Source organism: Trichoplusia ni, chromosome 4 (genome assembly GCF_003590095.1).
Source record: "Trichoplusia ni isolate ovarian cell line Hi5 chromosome 4, tn1, whole genome shotgun sequence".
Taxonomy (NCBI): Eukaryota; Metazoa; Arthropoda; class Insecta; order Lepidoptera; family Noctuidae; genus Trichoplusia; species Trichoplusia ni.
Genome location: NC_039481.1, coordinates 12,180,828 through 12,201,658, shown reverse-complemented (window position 1 = coordinate 12,201,658; position 20,831 = coordinate 12,180,828). Strand labels below are relative to the sequence as shown.

The 20,831-nt window shown below is 36.5% G+C and overlaps 6 non-coding genes across 6 annotated transcripts; 4 read left to right on the top strand and 2 right to left on the bottom strand.

The window, feature by feature from the left end:
* The first annotated feature begins 9,094 nt into the window (after positions 1-9,094).
* Positions 9,095-9,167, top strand: Trnav-cac. The gene has a single exon. It is a non-coding gene; the product is annotated as a tRNA-Val (tRNA).
* Positions 9,168-13,618: 4,451 nt separating this feature from the next.
* On the bottom strand, positions 13,619-13,700 carry Trnas-aga. Its single transcript has one exon. It is a non-coding gene; the product is annotated as a tRNA-Ser (tRNA).
* A 2,194-nt stretch (positions 13,701-15,894) lies between these two features.
* Positions 15,895-15,976, top strand: Trnas-aga. The gene has a single exon. It is a non-coding gene; the product is annotated as a tRNA-Ser (tRNA).
* A 2,658-nt stretch (positions 15,977-18,634) lies between these two features.
* Positions 18,635-18,716, top strand: Trnas-aga. The gene has a single exon. It is a non-coding gene; the product is annotated as a tRNA-Ser (tRNA).
* A 412-nt stretch (positions 18,717-19,128) lies between these two features.
* On the bottom strand, positions 19,129-19,210 carry Trnas-aga. Its single transcript has one exon. It is a non-coding gene; the product is annotated as a tRNA-Ser (tRNA).
* Positions 19,211-19,347: 137 nt separating this feature from the next.
* On the top strand, positions 19,348-19,429 carry Trnas-aga. Its single transcript has one exon. It is a non-coding gene; the product is annotated as a tRNA-Ser (tRNA).
* The last annotated feature ends 1,402 nt before the right edge of the window (positions 19,430-20,831 follow it).

Genomic DNA, 20,831 nt, shown 5'->3' with positions numbered 1-20,831 from the left:
GATACGACAACTTTTTTCGAAAAATAGTACCTAAAATCAGTTAGAGTAGTTAGTGCTTCCCGACCAGGCGCAGGCACGAGTCCTAGCTCGCTCAGTGCTCCCCGCGCCTATTCACGATGCAATACATATTCATGCTGTGTTTGTATTCATGAGCTTTACGAATGATAGAAAAACACCTCCCGCACTCGCTGAATGTCAAAGAAGAATCAACATAACACTAGTTTTGTGTGGAGATTCGCTTCTGCCTGTGAATATCATTTTGTTTTTTTTAATTAACTTGTATATATGTATTTTCCCAGCGTTTTCTCATCCATATTGTTTTTTCCACGATTATAAACATCTGATAGGAACTGTTAGTTACCCTGGATACCTTTTATCTATTTATCTGTTTATGAGTACTGTATATCCTCTATATTGCCTTAAAGACTCGTACATCGCCACAAAAAAAAATACATTCGTATCAGGTTTACTGAAAATTGAATAAAAGGAAACAAATCTATCGTATCGCATCGTAACCACAGAATTGAGTTCTATTGAATCTTTCTCAAAGTACGTATCAGAGCACAAACGGGTGTACAATAGACAAACATATCAAGGCGAACGTTTCGCAGCGTCCAGTTGATCCGATTGTATCGGTGCGGGGAACACGTCTGAAAGACCTCAGATAGATTTGAGCGAGGCGACGCGCGACGTGGGTGCCGCGCTGCTGTCGGAAAGAACATCAATCTTGGATGTGGGTCCGCTGTAATCGGTGTAAACACGAAAATAGATACTGTTGACACTCTAAAGGGATTTTAAAATAGACGATATATGAATAGTTATGCTATGCAGCTAAATTCTTAAACAAAAAGACTAAATCTAAATAAATGTGAGTTACACCGTCACCGGCTCTCCGTAACGAGCCAGTCGCAATAAATACACAGTCTGAGTCACTTATAAGAAGAATGGAAAACTTCTCCGAGTTGGAAATTCATTCTTATCCAGCAAAAAGCAACGTTTTATTAACTTCAAGGCTCCTTTGACTAGCAGACGATTGTCACAAAAACAAGTTGGAAGCAACTCTATCTATTTTCATTTCACTTAAAATATTAAATGCGCTATTGCAGCTCTCTGCTTGAGTGAAATTCTTTTTCAATTACCCACTTATTCTCCGTCACGTTCCTAGAACTTGAGGGGATGGATATTTTGTCTGAACTTTAAGACAAATTAAATGTCGTGTAAATATTGTATTAACATTCTTTGTAAACGTTTTGTTGAATGTCAGAGTTATTTATGTACGAGTTTACAATAGAAAATAGACTTACGACCGCTTTTGTTTAGAGCTTACTTTTTATTTTTTTTATTTATATTGATTTTATCTTCAAGAAAAATAGTTGTAGAAGAAATTTTGTTCTTGGCAATCATTCTCACTTTATGACCATCATATTGATGATAAGAATAAAATTAATAAAAGAAATACCGAAAATAAAATTCATCTTATCATAATTATGTTCAAGTCTTGGCCTACATTTCGTACAAAGGAAATTTTTAATAAGCTATAATACCCTCAAACATGTAGTGTAAATATTATATTCCTTGAATAAAACCCACGCATAGGAGCTCAATATTTCAGTAAAACATAATTCTTTACAACTTAAGCGCGTAATCTAATTTTTACACGACAAATAAAATTTACGAAAATTACATGATTGAAAACATTATCCATTTGAAGTAGGTTTCATTAAATTTATTAAATTTATTAAAGTATAATAACCAGAAAACATATATTGCTTGCATCGCGACAGCACCAGCAAGATCTGATTCACTCAAGTAACCGGGATTCAGATCACCAACACACATTAATTTAAAAATCTTCTGAACAAAACAACTAGTCAAATAAACGATTCTGTTCGATATACTCTACGCTTTAGGAAACTCTACTTCTTGGGAAATTGGGCGTTGACAGAGAATGGCTTTAAAAAAGCTCAGTATATTGAAAGGTCTTACTCCTCCCTGTGGCTGGCCGAATCTAAAACGTATTTTATGTGTAGTTCAGAATGTACGATACACCGCGTGCCCGTCAAATTGCCTGTGCTCATTTCGTACGTAGATATTTCTAACTGGCGATGAAAGTACATGTTAGAAAGGTGAACAAAGAAACATTGAAATATCAACGGGAGTGCCCTAGTAATTTAGTTATGAGAAACATGCAGTCCTATAGAAATAAAAACAAACTGTAGCAGTATACCTGAACACACATAAGTGAGCCAGCAAGGGTCAGAGAGTAGACAAACAGCATAACTCAGAACTCCATTACTATCTGCTTCATGCTTCAAAGCTATCATAATGCTCCATAACTGAAACTAGAAACCGTACGGCTGAAAGACGCTTTTATCCATCTAAAGCCAATGATACACTCGTAACGAGCAATTACAGTTTTCAAAGTTAGGGGCGGTGTATCTCTACACGATTACGCACTAGAGGTTAACTGCACCGCGCGGTAACATGCTTGTTAGAGTCAAACTGCCTTTGAAAGGAGTCGCCTGTCGCGTCATGGATGTACACGAAAAGGGAAAAGCTGCCGGCCGCAATACTAGTGCGTAAGTGAGGAGGGAGGCGGGGGACGACTACACGGGAACGCTTCTAAGTTGAGCCACGTCACATGACGATTTAGGTAATCGTTTGGACGCGTTTAGTGGTGCATTCGGCACGTACAGTCAGGTCTTATGGCGACCCGTGACGGACTTACTTAGTTTTTGTAGAGTTTAGCGCCGTTCTGCTGTTTATAGCGGCATTTACAGTAACAGTGAGAACAACCACTCATGAAGAGGCGGCTAAAATATAAGTAATAATGAGTATTACACGTATTACACGGGAATGAAGAATATTAATAATTAATCAAAGTACCAACATACCATCTATAGCGAAAGCCTCCGATCTATTTGAAACGGAATTCAAAATAATGATGTCTAAAGGATCTTATAAAAGAGACAAAACGCTGCAACAGTTGAAACCCCGAGCCTCTTCAAACATTCTCCGAACTAGGGAAGCTCCCTAACTTTAACAATTTGCACGAATAATAAATAGCTGTCGTACCCTTCATTTCTCTTTCAGTCTCATCATAATAGAAATCATTACCAGTATCGCTTCCCACCTGGACCCCAAACAATTTCCGTTGATCACGACAAATAACGTCTGATACTCCATCAATACACTCGCCAACAAATTTCCCTACTCAAATCGGATTATATGAAACGCACGTAATACAAAAACGCGCCTCGGGAAACGTTCATGAGGAATAATGGAGGAAACGGTGAGGCTTGACGCTTGGGTATGCCCAAAACAAGCATAAGGGATACTATATTCTTCCACACCTTGCCCCTAGTTTTCTGGCCCCAGGTTCTCACTACAGTTTGACTAATATAATTTGAAATTCAAACTCTTTAACAGTTACCTATTATTTATTTAGCATTTATTATGCAACGCCAAAGACTATAATTTCCTCGTGTGCATGTTTAGATTATTTTAAAATTCTCTTTGTATTGACGTTCAAGTTTGTTCATATCCAATTATTTGTAGCCGAATGTTTCTGAAGGACAAATGAGTGTGTTACCAAGAGCAATGGTCTCGTTGGTGTCGCGCTGTGACGCGGGGGTTCGTCTCCCGAGTCGTGTTATGGGGTAACAGTTATCATTGAAATAATAAAAAATTCTCTCTATTGATTATTTTAACAGTGTTCAGGTTAGTTTTTTGGGCTAAAAATTGTTTTTATCTTTGTGTTAATAGTATCTCAACATTTCGACTGTAAGTTTATTGATGAAAAAAAAAATTGAGTGTTATAAGAAAAAAGGATCATGAAAGGTTCATTAAACTTAGTTGAAACTTATCCGCATGCTGTCCAAGTTGTTGAAATTGTACACGCCATAACAAGGAGGCAAAGAGTTAAAGAATATACGAACAGGAATAAACTCCCGAGTTTATCCTCAAGTTTAATGATTAGATGGGTGTTAATTGAGATCGTTTTGTTCACTGAGTAAGTCTTGATTTCAGCATTCGGCAGTCACTGGGCAAATCGCTCGAATGCCAATTAATCGCGTCATTAGGCAAAACAATGGCGGCTGGAGGCAAGACGAATTAATCGCACATAAAAATTAAATTACAGAGTTTATGAATTTTGAAACAATAGAGAGAGGTTCAGGAGAACTCGAAAGCTGGCCTCGATTTTTGAGCTAAATTCAGACCATTTTATAGCGATTTAATGATTAATAAGTCCTTTTGTTCTGTTAAGATTCTGGACTACTCATTAAAACCATTTAACATAATTAACTGAAAAGGACTAGTTCTATATTTTGCACAGTATAAGTAGATACAGAATTTCCCCTAATTTATATGCGTGATGTAGAAGAGTAAACTCCATGTCTGAAGCCTAAGTGTGAGTAAATCCACTACACAATGGAAGGATTTAAGGGTCCGACGTAAATAAAAACAGGCTTTGCTCCAATAAAACAGGGAAATATACATAAAGTTGTAAAACATCAGAAGATTTGCTCAAATCCCGCGGATCTCTGTTCTATTGTGAATTAGGGGATGATTTCTCTATGACCTCTTAGTCTTTGTGGCGAGGGTCGCACAAAGCTTGCCAAATAAACATGCAAAACTTGCAAAATATGTTTTAAGTCAAAAGTAAATATTAATGACATCGCTTTACCATTCACTCTCCACGTCTACATATATCTAAAGTTTAATGATTAATTTCGCAATAGTAAGAACATTGTTCCGTATCCATGTCTCCCATTTCAAATATAATAGGCAGACGTTTTAGATGCATATCTAGTCTCCTCTACATAATATATTCATGCCGTCGCCGGCGCGAACTTTAGATTTGTTGCAATAAACTTCTGTGCGAATATAGGAAGCCTAGGCTACCGGGAAGACAATCTGGACTTGTGTGATAAGTATAATGTATTGAAACATTTTGAGAACTCAGGTCTAGAATATAAATATTTTAAACTATTATTACTATTAGGCATCCGTGTTTCGGAAGGCACGTTAAATTGTGGGTCCCGGCTGTTATTCCTACATCTTTGACAGTCGTTACAGGTAGTCAGAAGCTTGAAAAAGTCTGACAGCCAGTCTAACCAAGGGGTATCGTGTTGCCCAGGTAACTGGGTTAAGGAGGTCAGATAGGCAGTCGCTCGTTGTAAAATACTGGTACTTAGCTGAAACCGGTTGGACTGGTAGCCGACCCCAACATAGTTGGGAAAAGGCTAGGCCAATGATGATATTACTATTAGGCATGTCAATGCCACGCTTCTTCATGCCAAAATAAACATAGCTCCAGCACGTTTTCGCAAAGTTATTGGCTCAGATATTAAAGCAGTGCTATAAAGCGCAGCAGACGATCCATAAGCCCGCCCATCCAAAACACGACTATTAAGATCAAGATAAAAATTTCAAAGTAAGACAGTCCTGGGCCGGCGCGCAGTATGGCCGTATCGCGCCTCAACTTGCTTCGTATAAATCTGAACATTTTTCCACCCCTGGCTGAATCCAAAGAAGTTTAAAAGTTTCAAACAGTGTTGATACATGTGATGGGGATTACAAAGTTTAGCCAGTCCTCTTTGACGGGCCGCTTTTTATTTTACTTTTTATTTTAATCTTGAGTCTTAGTGAGGATTTTCGGATTTACGCCAAATTGGGCGGCGAACTAATATTCACTGTGTTTGCAGCAGGCAGCTAGAGCTATTGGAGATACATCACGATAGATAATCAGTTTCGGTTTTAATACAGTTTGTGCATTGATTTTTGATTGTTAAAGAAATTTAAATAAAAATACGTCAAGTTTCTGAATATCACCTCTTTTTCGATTGGTAGAAAATGCTGCGCCACTACACATATGTTGTTAAGTATATAATAATCAAGAATAAATAACCCATATCATTACTTATATTCTAAGGTACACAAAAATATACGAGTAAATATTTGAAATATTAAAAAGGCCTTGTGAAGACATTTTTCACTACCTTTAACAAAAAATGGAATCTTTCAAATATTTTACTAAAAATTAAAGTATAAAATATTTTTCAATTACTCAATTCTTATATATCTCAGCATCGCCATTCAGACTAACAACAAGCGCGAGCTGCTTACTGAGCGGTATAATTGCCGCCTGCCTCCACTGAGCCATGATAATTGCTGCACAACTTAGTTCACAACCCACGTCAAGCAATGAGTCAATATCATTACCTGCACTATTGCTACGTAGTAATTCAATTAGATACTGGTAGAAACTTGTGTGTGTATTATAATCATCCTGTCAGCTTGCACTTGAACTGGTCTGACCAATTGTGAAACATTAATGAGATGTCATTCAATGGAGAGCACATGTCATACATTACCTTATATCCCGAAGCTTTGTGAGGTATATTACTAAATCTAGTAGTTAAATCTAAAGCATAAAGAAATCGTGTTAATATAATTTTGAGTTGCTAAGTGGCTATTGTCGTTGCGTTTTCATAAGTAAGTCTTAATCAGCATGTCCATCACTAAATCGATCGCCGATTAATTCTATTAGCAACAAGAAAGTCTGCAGAAATCGAAAGACGAAACAAAACACCTAAGAAAACTAGCATCTTACACAAACGTTACTAACAAATAGAACTTTCTCGGCAGTTACAACCTGAAGTTAAATTAATTAGAAACCTGACCGGCATTCGGGATCCGTAACCTAGATGTGAAAGATCTCAGAAGACCCACTTCCAGCGACGAGTTGTTTCACATACATAATTACTTTCGAGGAAGGGCTTAGTGGATGCCCGGGGAATTTCAAAGACAGAACTTTCAATTAAGAAAATGTTAGTTATGGTATCATTATAATGTTTATACGGACCAGGCAACTAGCTCTGACAGTCTTTGAATGCCTTAACTTTCTAATTAAATACTATCTCGTCTATAAAATAAAATTGGACCGGCATATATAACGCGATTAAAATAGTGTCTCGTTTCTTCTAATATAAGGAAAGCACAACTTCGTTCATAAATCCTGAGAGCAAGTCAATGACTAAAAATAGTTCTTCTGACGAATAGGTAAGAACACCTTCTAAAACTGTTTCCATCTATTTCATTCAGTCAAAGACTAACCTAGCGCCATCTAGTTGGAACAAGGCAAGTGCCTGCGTCGGCCTGATAAGCGGTATATTGATGCTCCCCTGGGCTGAGTGATTCTCGGCCAGACAGCCATTTTTATTATTAATATTAGATCACAATATTTACTGCGCCCTGAGGAGCGAAATTGAACAATATTTTCGGATCTGAGATCGAAGTGACGCAGTTTAGTGTGGAGACTGTAAATATGTGAACATTTTATCTTTCCAGCTACTTCATATTTTTCCGCAGTTTTTCTTGAAGGTTACTGACATTACGAAAGTTAACTTGTTTTATATTTTTTTCGTTTGAGAAAAACCTGGTTATATCTGTAGCCCTTTGTTTTCTCACTTAACAATAAACATCAGCCCGATTTCTGACAATTGGTCCATGCTGTATCCTATAGAATGTTTTTAACTAGAACTGTTAATGATGCAAGAAACTAATGTGACATAAAATATTATCTACTATTTTTTATAGTTACTGTTAAAGAGTTCACCTCAATGGATATGGATGCAAAGAGTGTTAATTGCGATATGTCGTCAGAAGTAAGGAATGACAACTTAGGTTGCGCCGATAAAAAATACAAAAATGAAATAAGGTCAGGGGAACGATGATGAACTTAATGGAAATTCTGTAATCTCTAATTTTACAAAAACAACATTAAGTACAAATCAAAAAGACAAAGTAAATCATTCAACAAAAACACTTAACAAAGCCACCAAACAGATTAAAAACCAACGCTAGGATCCAATCCATCAGCCACACACATCTCGGAACAATTAAAATCGGATCTCGGGCGACGAGAAAGTCAAACCTCGCACTAAGCCCAAGATAATTGCAGCAGATTGTCTCCAGCCGTAAGCCATTGCCAAAGTTTAAAGAATTGACTACAGTTATCTCTGTTCGGAATTGGCAAGGGTTAATGTGGGTAGGCAGTAATTAAAGTTGGTGATCCCGACTCCCGTTTGCTCGACAGAGCTAATGCCAGATACTGTTTGTTTTTACTGCTCCGGCGAGCGCGTGGCGCATTGAAATCATATTAAGATTGGAGATACTGACTTGTGAAGATTTCCAAGTCTATGATCATTAAGTAACGGCGCATGACTTGGTACTGATAGCATTGGACTTAGCCTGTATTGATAAGCCCGACAGACAACTGTACCATATAATTGTAATCGCCGTCATTATTCATGCTTTAGTCTAAATCTAAAATTATCCTAACAAAAAATTATAATTTTATTAAATAGGTACCATAAATGAGCTACAATTCAAATTACTCAGCGAACAAATTTTGCACAATAGAAGCAACCTCCATCAAACTGCGTGCAGACATCTCAGATCAAAATTCTAAATACCAATACAAAGTCATAATTCCATCACGCGGCAACGAAATTGTACTGCCAATAAAATACATTTAACTGTGTTTTCAAACCAGAAGTAATTGGCGGGGGGACCCGGGCAGACCGGGCGGGGGGGTGAATCTTATTGGTAATTACCGGGCGACGAGGCACGCAGTTAATTCTGACGTCTGCTTGGAAAACTCAAACAAAAGGGAAGAAGACTTCAAAGGATTCATTAAGTTGCTACTCAAATAATGGCGCCTCATGGGCTGGGAGAGGCTGCAACCTGCTTATTTTGGCAACATTCATAAATGACGATCTTAATATCAGAGACAAAAGCTTGTGTACCCGCCTTTCTGTCCAACTTGCTGAGATCTCGCGAATTGTGTGCTTGGGTGGTTCCCTACAGCAGCGTTATTGTTGTACTTCCTTTTAAAAGCTGTCTTCATTTATTATAACGTTTTTGTAAAAATATTGCAAGTGACAGGAGACAGTTACGTCGATATAGTAAAACGCGTAGTACGATTTCACAAAGTCATTAATGAGTACAGAATAGAAAGGCGGCCAAGGCGTGCCTTAAATTTGCAGTACGTATGACTGACAACATGTTTTAGCAACTATATTTCAACGTTTCCGTAGTGTAGTGGTTATCACGTGTGCTTCACACGCACAAGGCCCCCGGTTCGATCCCGGGCGGAAACACGTTGTTTTTTGCAAACAAGTTAATCCTAATGGTTTTTTATTTGTCAATATTCGTAAAAAAGTAAAATTAAAATCCATATTTTTTGAACAAACATAAGCTGTCGCAGTCTCAATAATAATAACAGATCAGTTGCAAAGCGCGGACAGTTTCAATTTCGAGCCGTTACAATAAAAACAATCCGGTACAAAAATAAACGACTCAATCGGACGAAATCAATGAACGTAAACCGAATACACTGATTAAAAGTTTCGTAAAGGTCCGAGGGTCCTACCTGACGTACGTGCTTAACGAGTTGTTATGAATGATCCTGGCCACATAGTCCAAAGGTCGCATTAGATGAACCACGACCCCAAAATTGACAAATTTCATACGCGCACTATGTAAATGTTTCGCAAACTTTAAAATCGAATTCGGCGCGCATCGGAGCCGGCGGGTAATTGTTTTAAAAATCACCCGAACTGAATATTTTGTTGGAAATTGATTGCTCGTTAACCGTGGATTAAAATTGGTTTCTATAATCTTAGGTATCGTACTATGTCGAGAGAGAATAAAAATGTAAAGCAGAGTTTTGCATATCCTCTCAGTCGCGAGCACTAACAATGTTGTTTATAAGGATGACGTGAAACTACTCGTCGTATGTTTAGGTCAGTTGTTTATGAATGTTGCAACACGTTGCAACCGATATAAAAAGTATTTTATACCAAAATCGGTTTAAATAAAAGCTGGTTATTCTTCCATTTTTATTTTGAATTAAAATAGAAAGATTTATATCTACTGCCTATTTTTAGGGATGTATAAACAAAGAGTAAAAACGGAACCCTTTTACTGAGGCACTGCTGTCCGTCCACCTGTCACCAAGCTGTATCGCAAGAACCGTGATAGCTAGACAGTTTAAATTTACACAGATTGCATATTTCTGTTGCCGCTAAAAGAACAAGTAATAATTATAAAAATCTAAATCAAGTAACGGTTGGCGGAGCCATTAATTTGATCGGTGAATAATATCTTAAAAATAAACGTTGAATTGCCTTTTCGTGCGGAAATTAATAAAATGAAATGCCTGAAAAACCTTTAAATAGGCAATGAAACTATAAAAAAGTCAATTAAAACCTAGGCATACACACTTTAATTGAATGACTGAAACTTTTTTTTATAAAATTATTTCTTATTTATTTAATGTAACCGTCTCACTTCCATTTCAACTTAGATACAATACAGCCTGCTGTTGCGTAACTCATCTTAGTAAAAACAAAATCATTTTTTTAAACTGCAAACTCTCGTAAAAAATGAGAATGAACGAGAATAAAAATACGTAATGTTTTACAACAACCGTGAGGTACCTAAGGTGGGTTACTCTTATTTAGTTACGCACTCGCCATCACACAGAACAAGCGCAGAAGTATCAAAATTATGAAAGTTATGTTTTTAGTAGATTGACGGATAAAGATACAAAGTATAAGAAATTAGTGAGGCTCCGCTATCTGTCCGCATTAACCGTCTGAATACGTAACAATAACAAATTAAATATTGAGATTTAAGCAAATGTATTTGACTCCTAACCGATTATGTTTTTCTTTGCACGGCAATCAATTTCTCGAGTCTTTCTCACAGTTGACCAGTTATAGTGTGTAGTTTTGGTTTACAAACAACATATTAACTATTCACAAAATACAGCACGTACTCGTACAATTTAATAATATTCAGCGCATTGTTCCAGAATGTTGTGGTGATCTTTTGTACAGTCGTGCACGACGCACGTATCCTTCACAATACATTACGGTGGTCTGGTTGTCATCGCTCTGCGATACACTCGAACACAAAAGTATCATTGAATTATGCATGAGTGATTGATTTTATTGTATTACAGAGCTTGTTCCTCGTCGAGTGTCTCAATAATAGAGTAATATTATGTTATTGAGTCCCCGCACGCTGTGCTCGGCTCTAGTGGTTTCATATTTATTGACTGCCGATGAGCGCAGCGATTGAGTAATTGATTTTCTGTGCCGAGTCTGGCTGTGTATGTATTTTGAGTAAAATTTCCATAGTACCTAACATCTTACTTGTAGTTAAGTAGTTAGTTGTTAGGACTTCTTACATAAAACCTATGAGCTATGATCAATAAAAAAAATATAAAACCAGTCAAGAGCGATCCAAAGTAGCGACACCTAGGGTTATAAAGAAAACGAAGCAACAAAATTGGTGGCCATTCAAATTCATGACCGTCGGTCCGTGGATCGAGATTATTTTACACTAGCTGTTGCCCGCGACTTCGTCCCCGTGGGTAGAAGATATAAGTTATGATTAATGCCTGCCCTGCTTTTTTCACATTTTCCATTGTATCTTCGCTCTTATTAGTCGCAGCGTGGTTTATAGCCTTCCTCGATGAATGGTCTATTCAACACAAAAATATTTTTTCAATTTGGACCAGTAGTTCCTGAGATTAGTGCGTTCAAACAAACAAACTCTTCAGCTTTATATATTAGTATAGATTATTTGTTGTCATCATCTGTGACTGGTAAGCAGACTAGCTATTACTGTTCTTAAGATACAGCTTAGTGACAGACAAATAAGCAGACAAGCTTTCGTTAATAAGGTTCAATTAATTGCCCGAAGGATCAGCCTTTAATTTACATTACAAGTTGACCTTCTGTCTATGTATTTCCAGTAACGTTGCGTAGATTTTAAACCCTTTGAATGTAATCTAGGCAGGGCGCGCGTCCCCGGCGCGGCGCCGGCGTGTGGATTATGTACATGTTTATTGTTTACTATGTTTTGTTCAGTGACACGTACGTCGCACAAAATATTTACAAACAAATTCATATCCACTTTTTAAGGCTCAAAACAAATAAAATTAAATTACTTTAGTACCAAAATACAGAATATTTAACAAAGAATTTGTAAACAAAAACATGCATTTTCAGCATATTTCAACGGGTTTCGATGAAGCTTTGATCCTTAACCTAAAACATGTCCTTATATGATTCAATGTTACCCAAACACATTGATTATACATTATTTATGATAAATGCGTAACTATGGAGATCTAAATGATTATGGATATGCTGTAACATATTAGACAGATTGATCTAATATGCTGGCGTGAAACAATTGAACGCTAAATTGTACCGTGACGCGGCGCTGGCCATCGCGAATCGCGAGCTAGCCTCGACATAGAGATGTGACAATACAGTTATACGTTATTGATGTCGATAAGTTTGAATTAAAACTTTACGAGGAAAATTCATTGTCATTTAATTATTTGTACAATATAATAATTCAGCAATATTGCAACGACAATGCATGAAACAATAATGAGCACTTATTGTACCAAACTTTTCAAGGTTCCAATAACCGACTACTACAAAGCAAGAAAAATACCATTTCAAAATAAAACAAACAGGAAAAGAATCCTAGCACAACACAAAGTGAGTTAGCTTCAGAAAGTTAGTTTCAAAACAACCGACACACAGGTGTGTATGATAAATCTGTTCCAATTCATTATTAATCTCCGTTTCACTGTCGAAACAAAGAAATCTTTCAGTGTATAGTTTCTTTCGTCAGTTTAGTACTTCATAAGTGTAAAAAACGAACGTAAAAAACTCGTCGAAACGAATAGGCGTTCGTACGTGTCACAACACTTATCCAAAACAAATGAATTGTATGCAAATGAAGGGGTGATTAGTGAGCAGCGGCGGTGAGCGATCGAATTATACTTAACGAGGCCCGCTGATTGTGGCGATGCGTTTAATGCCCACCAGTGGCCCCGTGCGAGCCGCCACAACACACCCCACACTACAACATTGTTAAAAAGCCTCTAAGCTCAGGCATTGTTTTAATTGTACTCTATTTATTCCTACCGTCCCCATTTTGAAGTTAATGAGAATAGACTCCCCCTTAACATGGAACTTAATATCATTATCTGCAAACTGGGGTGTATAACAATACACCTCAATCTACCCCTTAAGGCGGTACAAGATTTCACAACCTCAGGTTTAATTGGATAAAACCACAGCCTAAAACTATAGCTACGTGAGAATGACATAAATCAATTTTAATTCTCCATCACATAATTTGAAATTCGATATTATGACATAAGTAATAATTTGTACGTCACCGCAGGCGATAATGGCGAGATTACAGATAATATTATAATAACTACTGATAATCAAGTGACGCCGAGCTAATAATCAAACAACGCGTTGATTACACGGCCGCGTCGTTATGTATTTAATTAACTGGTTATTGCTGCTCTGTGGCTACTGCATTGTATGCGCTTTATTTTGATTCGATACTAATAAATGCAGGCATATAGGTATCCGCTGAGCACATACCTTTGGCATGATCCGGGATTTCGCGCGCAATTACATACGCTTGCAAAAAAATATCAAGCGGAACGGTTACCACAAATATTAGCCAGCGATAAAAAATGAAAAAGAATTAAAAAGATATCCGCAGTCGGTAGGATTCGAACCTACGCTCCCAGAGGGAATCTGATTTCTAGTCAGACGCCTTAACCGCTCGGCCACGACTGCCACATGCAGATTGTAGTTAATAAGCAAGATATTTATAATTCGTAAATAGAAAGTATTAACTTCATCTCATATAGTTGCCTTGAGAAGCGAATTCTTACAGAACAAATACTTTATCTGAGTATCACAAACCTTCGTTACACTGAAAAATCGTTCTACAGCCAATAATAGCCAAGCTTCCTTATATATTATAATGTTCATAATATAAGTTAAAAATGTAATATTAATCTTTAGGTGACCTGATGGTTTTTATAAATTCAGTTATGAAATCCACTCGATTTTTTTTACAAATTCTTATGTTTTAATTTTTGCGTTGTAGCATTATGTAAAGCATGTCATAGCATTAATCTACTAAGCACGTTAAAAAACACAAGACCTTAAAATTCAAAAAACTATCAATTAAAACTTATCGCAATAATAGAGTACGAGTAGGTATAACCACAGGAGTTCTGTGCCATTACCGCGGACCGAGCGATCGCTTCCTCCGGCGAAATAATTGAGACGTCCGCGTCCTGCCGACTCAGCGCCCGGCTGGACGTGGTCAGCACTCACCGAGCCAGGTCCTTTTGTAATTACAAAACTCTGTTAAGTAATTATTGTAAGTCGTTCCAGTAATTACTTCAAACGTGACGATGAGGGGTCAATAATAGTTTCACTTTGTTATTATTGAGTAAGGTTTTAAACTGCAAAAACTGAAAGAAACCAGGTCTATTAATTTATTTAGATTGCTCAATTCATATCGCTCAAAATAATGGCTGTTTAGGACTAATAATACGACATCACTAATAAGTGATTAGCTCTCGGTGTATTTATTCTGTATCTCAAAGTAATTCCACTTACATTAGTATTAGGTAGAGACCACTCAGCTAAACTCAGCTTGATCCACTCCACATTATTTATTATTTTACGCCAATGTATTAATCTGATCAATGACCAATTCTAACACAATAGTACTTGTTTATTAACCCGATTATCTCTTTATTATTTACTTGTCTTTATTTGCACAGAATTCCAGAGCCCGGGTGAGGTTTTGTTTCCTCTAAAAAGATGTTTTGAGGTCATTTTGTTTCTAGCATTATATTTTTAGTTGTTCATTTAGTGAGTACCTACTGTCCCTGCTTATTTGATGGAACTCGAGCACAAAGAGACACAATGGGAGCCGGACTGTTATTATCTAAAAGTCCAGCACAAATGTCCGTCCTGATTACATATAGCAGGAATGAAGCCAACCCTTTCGATTGTGAGTCTCTCAAAGAATTCTCTTTGGCGATTAGACTCACCGGTTCCTCGCATTTAGTGCGCGACTCAAAGCATACTTCGCCTCGATTTTATTATCTCCTGGTACTCGTTTTCAGTTCAAATGTGTCGTTATTTGCAATGTTGTTACTTTCTCGTTATTGTACTCTTTGATGGCTGTATAAAGTTTGTGAAGAGCTCTCCTCGTGCGTGGAAGTGGGTTCAATATGAGATTATCTTGTATTTACTTTCCTCATTGATTTTCATTGAACCAAAAATATGTCTTGTGTTTGAAAGAATGATAAACATTTCGGTTTGCGGGGTAATTCAATCTATCAATGTTAACTATTCTTAACACTGAGTTTGGCAATGACACTCTCATGAGAGCATTGACTGTATTCTGAAGGGTAGATTAATACTTTTTCAGTTTAACAAGTGAACTTAATGAATGTTTGTCTTTTGAAATACAAAACGTTAGTTAATGTCTCTCTGTGAAACAACTGTGCACTGCAAACAACAGTACGTCACATCTAACAATAACATTCAATTATTACGAATTGTTGAAAACGATCACACTTTTGCAGTTCATAGAAAAACAATGTTTGTTCAACATGTGATCGTCTTATATTCAATGTTGCTTTGATTTCTTATTAGTACCTATCTTTGAACCTAAAAAACATACTCACAGAAAAAGATTTAGTACCCCCAAACATTGTACCAGCGACAGCTATAGAATAGGTTTTAGTTGAATTATGAATATTAGTTTAATATCTGAACTATAACTTACCATGAGTCAATATTGACGTTGTCCTTTGCCTTTGAGACTATGTAAATATCAATATTGTATCATTTATGCGCGCGCAGCTGTTCCAATAAGAAACAAAGTATGTTATATTGTTACATAATAGTGTCCATGGGAATAAAACCAAGCTCAAAAGTTTATTTAAAGCAAAATGCTGTGGCAGTCGTGGCCGAGCGGTTAAGGCGTCTGACTAGAAATCAGATTCCCTCTGGGAGCGTAGGTTCGAATCCTACCGACTGCGAGATTCTTTTTGCAAAACATCTTGTGAATATAGACGATACTGTATACAGGATTCTCCTGCTTTAAGAAAACTCCCAAGTTAAATAAAACAAATCGAGCTTAACCAAAACCTCTATAAAAATTCAATTTCATCTGAACGATTTAATTCAACTAAAAAGAGTTAATTTTAACTCTCGCCAATTTTAATCAGGCCTGGATGGCGTGTCAAGTTTACAAACCCATATAACTTAACGACCTCACCACAAAACACACAGACATACAAAATATGAAAATAATAACAATTGCCAACATTGGGAAAGCCAATCAACGCGTGACATCAATCGAGTAAAATCTAGCTGCTAAACTAATTACAGCAATCGTTGTAGTTTCAACATGACCAAATACAAACGCGGAGAAAAACAATGTTGGGACGTCACGAGCTTGATGCAGTGGGGCGAACCGGAACTCTTATTATATTATTATAAATTATTATTTCTAATTAATATATAGTCTAAGATGTGGGTTACAATTGTCGTTCAAAAATATTAGCTATGTATACTATAGCAAAAAAGAATAAGTTTATATTCAAATATTTTTTTATCAAGTTAAACGTCTCTTAATATCTAATACCGATCAAGCGTCTCTTGTAAGCTCACTTTCGTTCCGCGATACCCTGGCCTTCTGCCCCCGTTTGCCTGGTGACGTGGAGTGGCGCGGAAGTAAACAGGCCACAATCAGAGTAAAACAAACGTTACAGACTGGCCGCTGATTGCAACCTCATAACCCGGTTTACCTGCCTAATATTTCAGTTCGCTCCCATGCCAGCTTGTTAATCACCGCCGTGTGCGCTGTCCTCAAAACTTATGTTGTGACATATTTGGATGCAACTTTATTATGATGGTTTCATTCGTATGTATTGGAGATGTGTTAAGCTCATAATTCAGGATGACAGGTTGTAATTTATTCCCAAATGTCCAATAGTACTAGTATAAAGTGACTAAAGACCTTGCACCTTTTTTTGGTATTGCCCGAATCCTCATGGAAACCCACTTCCTCCATGGAGGAAATGGATAGTGTCAGACTTTTATTGACTAAACCTGAACCGTCATCCGCATTTTTGTGTCGATGTATGGCAATGCATTGCAATCCTTTATAAACCGACCGCGGGCTTCCACTGGCAATAAATGTTTCTAATTACATAATAACAAGGCCCATACAAGTATATGTCAGAAGTTTCAATTTGAAATTTGTTCAGTATTGTAAAAGTGAATCCTCAAAACAGTTAAATGTTTGGGTATTTTTAATCCGCTAAGAATCTGATATCATTATAAGTACAAACATGATAAGTGTTATCTTAATACTATAAAATGATCTATGTTGGTGCACAAATAATAATTAAGATTAATTTCTTAACCTAATAACTGGCATTACTACTTGGCCTCTGATAGTGCTATACATATATCTGTATGTAAGTCTTCACCTATCATATAACGTTCACACAAAAATATACTTATAATAATAACCAAATTTTTGGTGGTCTTATAGTTAAAGTAGAGCCAAAATCTTGTAAAAGAACATTCATTTACCCACTGACAACTCATTGTCAAGCTGTTTAAATGTTATGTTAATTGTTGAACATAAATAGGTTCTATTGGATGCACTGCTAGATATACATAGACCTCTGCCAAGATAGGTGCACCTCACTTCTAAAATATCTTATTCGAAATAGTTTATTGTGAAAGGTTATTCATAAATAGATTTCATTTTGAGGTCAACGCGACCGTCTATGTAGTTTATATTTAAAATCAACTTTTAGCACATGATTGAAAGACAAATATCAATCAAAAAATAATATTTACTACTTTTTACATTATTCGAACGTGCGCTATTAACATGGCCGGCTCACGGTTTTGAAAAGCAAAGAGGTAACTGTCCTTATGTTGGATACATTATTATCATCAAATATATACATTTTTAACTTCCCGATTCCTGCAATATAGACAAAGGGTCACTAACCCTTTGTCTATATTTCAAACTAGCTGTTGCCCGCGACTACGCCCACGTGGTTAGAATTTTTCCCGTTTTTTCCACATTTTCCATTGTATCTTTGCTCCTATTAGTCGCAGCGTGATGAAAAAGATTTTTTCAATTCGAACCAGCAGTTCCTGAGATTAGCGCGTTCAAACAAAAAAACAAAGATTAATTCTCGATTCGCAGGTCTCTTGGAAGAGATTTTTCCTAAAGAAATAAGCAGTACCTTCTTATGTGGTGTGCACTAGAGAATATTCTATCCCATTCTACCTTTGTACATCTCTTTCCAATTCTTGTTTTTCTGTAAATTGTCTGTGAACTTAATTTTAAATAAATAAATAAAATTATATTTAATATAGAGTGGATTATCAACTAAACTATTATTGCACCTATTTTAAGGCTTCCTACCTCAATTGCTAATTGACTTTCACCAATATTTGACTTCCAAACTTCACTGGCCGAATACTTTCCAAAGTTACTCACAACTTTGACTTTAATTTAAACTGTTACATTTTGGTTGACTTTCAACTAATTCGGATCGACCTTCAAATGTTATTTTTGTACCTTTCACTACGACGCATGCGCATTAACAGGTTTTAAGTGAAAGTATACATCTTATACGTACCGTATTTATTACAAATATCGTGCGGCAGTCGTGGCCGAGCGGTTAAGGCGTCTGACTAGAAATCAGATTCCCTCTGGGAGCGTAGGTTCGAATCCTACCGACTGCGGACTTTTTTGGCACTCTTAAAATACATCTGGTTTTTTTTTCAAAATTCTCTTCAAAAATATTTATTTGTATCAAACTGTGTAAGTATTTAAGAATATTTATTTGTTTGTGAAGTCGTGACCTACTTTAAATTCCGCCATAATAAACATATTTTGTGCTGCTGTCATATAATATACCTACGTATACTACTGCTTCACAATACCACAAACGTAGATATAACTCCGTTTAATAATCACAAGATATTTCTAAATTAATTGTGTTTGAGCTAAAAAAAATATTAGAAATTCCGTTAAATAAGGAATACCACAAAGCTGTGCAATTATCAGGTCAATGTTTAAAGTCACTAATCACCAAATATGATTGACAATTAATGTCTGTGATAGAGGCTTAAAAGTTCGTCTAAAAAAATAGTCCGCAGTCGGTAGGATTCGAACCTACGCTCCCAGAGGGAATCTGATTTCTAGTCAGACGCCTTAACCGCTCGGCCACGACTGCTATACAATAAAAATTGATATTTTACATACTGTCTCAAAAGCATTTAATAAATATTTACTGGTGAAAGGCATGACCTACTAGCTCTAGATACTTATTATCTTAACATTTGTTGGTCTAATACATGATACATACATGTGGCAGTCGTGGCCGAGCGGTTAAGGCGTCTGACTAGAAATCAGATTCCCTCTGGGAGCGTAGGTTCGAATCCTACCGACTGCGGATATTTTTTATTAATAATAACACCTTAACCTAATTACAAAAAAACCGCTAGGATAAACTAATTATTTACACAAATATACATTGTTTCAAATCGAAACTCTGAGTCTCTTCAAAATCAAACCATTATTTTTCCTAATCTCGCTCCGAAAACTTAAAAACAAACATTGTAGTTACCACAAGCATCTTCAAAATAGAACAACTAGTTTCTTTGTTGCCTCTTGTAACCGGATTAGTCAATTAGCCGGTCAAGCCGGGCGTCCGGCATCCGGGCCGGCCGGCCGACGTACAGCACTACATCCGGCGCCCGGGCTCCGCTTGATTCACAACACTCACCGACACGGATACTGGGAACAACAGTTTGTAATTGATTATTGTGTACTCCTCCCGATAAATAAATAAAGCGACTCTCTTATTGTTTTATACACTACAAAAGCGATTGATTGTAGGTTTATCAGTCTACACGTGTCCAAGTAATTATAAATATTGGGTTCATTTACATTAATTTAACAAAATTGACTGGAAAATCTATAAATGGCATAAACTTATATCTACTTTCTATAACAGATAAATATTTATTTTAGTATCAAAGTAAAATCTGAAAACGGTCATTAAATATAACATTCAATTCAATATCAGAAGTTCAGTTTCTGATATTTTCCATTTTTCTGTAATAAGCTATGACGTGTGTTGTAAATTCTTAAAAGCAAAAAATACCTACCTAAAGCTTTGTGAAATAATAACAGAAGTATTTATACGTTGTTATATATATTTAGAAGTACCTATAAGTGCAGTTGTCAGCACATTAAGCGCTTCACAGCGGCCACCAGCGGAGCCCGTTTGAAAACCTTGAGCTTCGTTTATTCCGGGCAACAAAACAAGCCGTTACCCTTATTACATCATCACCGGAATTATCCGGATTCATTAGTTTGTATTAGGAGGGTAGTTTACATCGCGTTACGTTAAAATTGTAATAATCTGCAGAACGTCTGGAGTATCTAACGGCGTCAGTAAATAAGCTAAATAGGCCAGTTTGGCAAGCCCTGTATCAGAGCCGCTTAACTCTCGGCCCACTCAGGTGGCGGCCACGGGATTCGTATTTTATTATGCCGTTTTAAATAAACTGATGCATTATTTTGAAGAAAAGGTTAGGCAGTTCAATAGTCAATTAACAGTTAATAAGAATTAAATGTGCATGCTCTGCATCAAAAGTATCAAATTATGTGTTTATACTTCTTAGAATGTCATGCTCATAATTTCTTAAAATATATATTTACATATCTACTGAGAGATAGAACCAGCCATAGATCCAGTATCATATAAGACGAATCATTGTATTTCTAAAATAGATCAATTTAATGCTGGATCTTATTTCTTATCATTATTATGTCTTCATTTTATTTAT